The following is a 6,176-nucleotide window of genomic DNA, read 5'->3' as shown; positions in this document are numbered from 1 at the left end:
ACGATAATCGTTACATATATGACTCGTTTCGAAATCCTTAAGTTAGTAGTCTTGTTTTTACATATGTAGTTCATTGTTAATACACTTAATGATATGTTTACTTATAATTTATCATATTTAAACATAGTGTAACAATATCTTAATATGATTCATATGTATTTAGTAAGACGTTGTTATAACGATAATCGTTATATATATCGTTTCGAGTTTCTTAATTCAATAAACTCATTTTTATGTATATCACTCATTGTTAACATACCTAATGAGATACTCACTTATCATAATATCATGTTAACTATATATATATATATATATATATATATATATATATATATATATATATATATATATATATATATATATATATATATATATATATATATATATATATATATATATATATATATATCCATATATATGTCATCATATAGTTTTTACAAGTTTTAACGTTCGTGAATCACCGGTCAACTTGGGTGGTCAATTGTCTATATGAAACCTATTTCAATTAATCAAGTCTTAACAAGTTTGATTGCTTAACATGTTGGAAACACTTAATCATATAAATATCAATTTCATTTAATATATATAAACATAGAAAAGTTCGGGTCACTACATATTGTATCCACATGATGGAAGGACATAGATCGGATATATAATCCTCAATTAATCTTCATATTTTATATATACATTTCTTAGATGTATTAGTCAATTACATGTCCATAGTTAGTTATGGTGACTGAACCCCATGGTGAAAAACACGTATGAGAAGATGCTTACAGTCGTTTTCAGGATCTACAGTATTGGCGTGTCAAAGAGAATATTTTGGCGTACATAAGCTTAAGATTCAAGGCAAAGAACTTGAATTAACAACAATTGATAAAAGCAGTTTCCAAGAACAATAAGCAAACTTTGGGTGCTTAGTTTCTTCGTCTTGGGTGTAAGTTTAAAGTGCACTCTCAAGTTTATTTCAAGGAAAGTAAACCAATCGAAAAGATACCAAAATACCTTTCCATTGATTTTCTTTCCCTTATTTTTACAAAAATCGAGTTTTATTACTTTTCCATTATTATTTTCATTTTTTACTGAAAAACCCGAGAATGTTAATTTCCTTTTATTTTCTTTTATTTCCTTTCCACTTCCTTCTTTGAAATAAACTCGAGAGCAAATATTGCGTATACCATATTAGGTTTGCTCTTACTATGGTGTCTCTGACGAGTGACTATACATGGCATTTGGTGAACGTAAAAAAGCTAGGGCATCGCATAACTTTTTTTGTTATACAAGTTTAGTACCTTAAGTTTGATATTATGAGAATTGTGCTCGTGCAGTGTTTGGAAAGTATTCATTATACCGCGTTACCTTTTTTGTTATAGCATTAAGATCCTCTTCATTAGTTAGATGTGGATCACATTTAAACACATTATTTTGTCACCAATTTAGTAAAAAAATAGTACCCGCAACACTACAAGAAAAAGAAACGCCTTTGACAAACACAAATAGCCATCGACAATAAGCCACTAAACGACAAAGCTCGGACTTTTTTGAAATGTCCCGTTCATATTGATTATAAACGTTCCATATTAATTGATTTCGTCGCGAGGTTTTGACCTCTATATGAGACGTTTTTCAAAGACTGCATTCATTTTTAAAACAACCATAACCTTTATTTTATCGATAAAGGTTTAAAAAGCATTACGTAGATTATCAAATTATGATAATCTAAAATATACCATTTACACACGACCATTACATAATGGTTTACAATAAGAATATATTACATCAAAAATAAGTTTCTTGAATGCAGTTTTTACACAATATCACACAAGCATGGACTCCAAATCTTGTCCTTATTTTAGTATGCAACAGCGGAAACTCTTAATAATCACCTAAGAATAAACATGCTTAAAACGTCAACAAAAATGTTGGTGAGTTATAGGTTTAACCTATATATTATCAAATCATAATAATAGACCACAAGATTTCATATTTCAATAAACATCCCATACATAGAGATAAAATTCATTCATATGGTGAACACCTGGTAACCGACATTAACAAGATGCATATAGAATATCCCCATCATTCCGGGACACCCATAGAACATGATAAAATCGAAGTTCTAAAGCATTCTAAATTCCAGAATGGGGCTTGTTGGGCCCGATAGATCTATCTTTAGGATTTGCGTCAATTTGGGGGACTGTTCCCAAATTCTTAGGCTACAAACTAAAAAGGGGCATATTCGGCTTCGATCATTCACCCATATAATGTAGTTTTATTTACTTGTGTCTATTTCGTAAAACATTTATAAAATTGCATGTATTCTCATCCCAAAATATTAGATTTTAAAAGTGGGACTATAACTCACTTTCACAGATTTTTACTTCGTCGGGAAGTAAGACTTGGCCACTGGTCGATTCGCGAACCTATAACAAATATGTACATATATATCAAAGTATGTTCAAAATATATTTACAACATTTTAATACGTTTTAATGTTTTAAGTTTATTAAGTCAGCTGTGTAGTGACCCGAACTTTTCCATGTTTATATATATTAATTGAGATTGATATTTACATGATTAAATGTTTCCAACATGTTAAGCAATCAAACTTGTTAAGACTTGATTAATTGAAATATGTTTCATATAGACAATTGACCACCCAAGTTGACCGGTGATTCACGAACGTTAAAACTTGTAAAAACTATATGATGACATATATATGGATATATATATAGTTAATATGATACTATGATAAGTAAACATATCATTAAGTATATTAACAATGAACTACATATGTAAAAACAAGACTACTAACTTAATGATTTTTAAACGAGACATATATGTAACGATTATCGTTGTAAAGACATTTAATGTACATATATATCATAATAAGAGATATTCATACATGATAATATCATGATAATATAATAATTTAAAATCTCATTTGATATTATAAACATTGGGTTAACAACATTTAACAATATCGTTAACCTAAAGGTTTCAAAACAACACTTACATGTAACGACTAACGATGACTTAACGACTCAGTTAAAATGTATATACATGTAGTGTTTTAATATGTATTTATACACTTTTGAAAGACTTCAATACACTTATCAAAATACTTCTACTTAACAAAAATGCTTACAATTACATCCTCGTTCAGTTTCATCAACAATTCTACTCGTATGCACCCGTATTCGTACTCGTACAATACATAGCTTTTAGATGTATGTACTATTGGTATATACACTCCAATGATCAGCTCTTAGCAGCCCATGTGAGTCACCTAACACATGTGGGAACCATCATTTGGCAACTAGCATGAAATATCTCATAAAATTACAAAAATATGAGTAATCATTCATGACTTATTTACATGAAAACAAAATTACATATCCTTTATATCTAATCCATACACCAACGACCAAAAACACCTACAAACACTTTCATTCTTCAATTTTCTTCATCTAATTGATCTCTCTCAAGTTCTATCTTCAAGTTCTAAGTGTTCTTCATATATTCTACAAGTTCTAGTTACATAAAATCAAGAATACTTTCAAGTTTGCTAGCTCACTTCCAATCTTGTAAGGTGATCATCCAACCTCAAGAAATCTTTGTTTCTTACAGTAGGTTATCATTCTAATACAAGGTAATAATCATATTTAAACTTTGGTTCAATTTCTATAACTATAACAATCTTATTTCAAGTGATGATCTTACTTGAACTTGTTTTCGTGTCATGATTCTGCTTCAAGAACTTCGAGCCATCCAAGGATCCGTTGAAGCTAGATCCATTTTTAACTTTTCCAGTAGGTTTATCCAAGGAACTTAAGGTAGTAATGATGTTCATAACATCATTCAATTCATACATATAAAGCTATCTTATTCGAAGGTTTAAACTTGTAATCACTAGAACATAGTTTAGTTAATTCTAAACTTGTTTGCAAACAAAAGTTAATCCTTCTAACTTGACTTTTAAAATCAACTAAACACATGTTCTATATCTATATGATATGCTAACTTAATGATTTAAAACCTGGAGACACGAAAAACACCGTAAAACTGGATTTACGCCGTCGTAGTAACACCGCGGGCTGTTTTGGGTTAGTTAATTAAAAACTATGATAAACTTTGATTTAAAAGTTGTTATTCTGAGAAAATGATTTTTATTATGAACATGAAACTATATCCAAAAATTATGGTTAAACTCAAAGTGGAAGTATGTTTTCTAAAATGGTCATCTAGACGTCGTTCTTTCGACTAAAATGACTACCTTTACAAAAATGACTTGTAACTTATTTTTCCGACTATAAACCTATACTTTTTCTGTTTATATTCATAAAATAGAGTTCAATATGAAACCATAGCAATTTGATTCACTCAAAACGGATTTAAAATGAAGAAGTTATGGGTAAAACAAGATTGGATAATTTTTCTCATTTTAGCTACGTGAAAATTTGTAACAAATCTATTCCAACCATAACTTAATCAACTTGTATTGTATATTATGTAATCTTGAGATACCATAGACACGTATACAATGTTTCGACCTATCATGTCGACACATCTATATATATTTCGGAACAACCATAGACACTCTATATGTGAATGTTGGAGTTAGCTATACAGGGTTGAGGTTGATTCCAAAATATATATAGTTTGAGTTGTGATCAATACTGAGATACGTATACACTGGGTCGTGGATTGATTCAAGATAATATTTATCGATTTATTTCTGTACATCTAACTGTGGACAACTAGTTGTAGGTTACTAACGAGGACAGCTGACTTAATAAACTTAAAACATCAAAATATATTAAAAGTGTTGTAAATATATTTTGAACATACTTTGATATATATGTATATATTGTTATAGGTTCGTGAATCAACCAGTGGCCAAGTCTTACTTCCCGACGAAGTAAAAATCTGTGAAAGTGAGTTATAGTCCCACTTTTAAAATCTAATATTTTTGGGATGAGAATACATGCAGGTTTTATAAATGATTTACAAAATAGACACAAGTACGTGAAACTACATTCTATGGTTGAATTATCGAAATCGAATATGCCCCTTTTTATTAAGTCTGGTAATCTAAGAATTTGGGAACAGACACCCTAATTGACGCAAATCCTAAAGATAGATCTATTGGGCCTAACAAACCCCATCCAAAGTACCGGATGCTTTAGTACTTCGAAATTTATATCATATCCGAAGGGTGTCCCGGAATGATGGGGATATTCTTATATATGCATCTTGTTAATGTCGGTTACTAGGTGTTCACCATATGAATGATTTTTATCTCTATGTATGGGGTGTGTATTGAAATATGAAATCTTGTGGTCTATTATTATGATTTGATATATATAGGTTAAACCTATAACTCACCAACATTTTTGTTGACGTTTTAAGCATGTTTATTCTCAGGTGATTATTAAGAGCTTCCGCTGTCACATACTTAAATAAGGACGAGATTTGGAGTCCATGCTTATATGATATTGTGTAAAAACTGCATTCAAGAAACTTATTTTGTTGTAACATATTTGTATTGTAAACCATTATGTAATGGTCGTGTGTAAACAGGATATTTTAGATTATCATTATTTGATAATCTACGTAAAGCTTTTTAAACCTTTATTGATGAAATAAAGGTTATGGTTTGTTTTAAAATGAATGCAGTCTTTGAAAAACGTCTCATATAGAGGTCAAAACCTCGCAACGAAATCAATTAATATGGAACGTTTTTAATCAATAAGAACGGGACATTTCAGTTGGTATCCGAGCGTTGGTCTTAGAGAACCATAATTTTGCATTAGTGTGTCTTATCGAGTTTGTTAGGATGCATTAGTGAGTCTGGACTTCGACCGTGTTTACTTGAAAAATGATTGCTTAACAAATTTTGTTGGAAACTATATATTTTTAACATGTGAATATTATGTGATATATTAATATCTTAACGCGTTTGATATTATGTGATAGATGTCTACCTCTAGAACAAGTCCCATTGACTCACCTAATAATAATGAAGAGTCAAATGTAAATTGGAATGATTCGTGGACTGATTCACAAGTTCCCGAAGAGGAACCGGAAGAAGAGTCGGAACCAGAAGAAGAATCGGAACCGGAAGAAGAATCGGAACCAGATGAAGAAATAGAACCGGTGGGGGAAATAATAAA

The sequence above is a fragment of the Rutidosis leptorrhynchoides genome, chromosome 2, assembly GCF_046630445.1.
Source record: "Rutidosis leptorrhynchoides isolate AG116_Rl617_1_P2 chromosome 2, CSIRO_AGI_Rlap_v1, whole genome shotgun sequence".
NCBI lineage: Eukaryota > Viridiplantae > Streptophyta > Magnoliopsida > Asterales > Asteraceae > Rutidosis > Rutidosis leptorrhynchoides.
The sequence above is the reverse complement of the archived record's forward strand: the minus strand, read 5'-3'. Positions refer to the sequence as shown.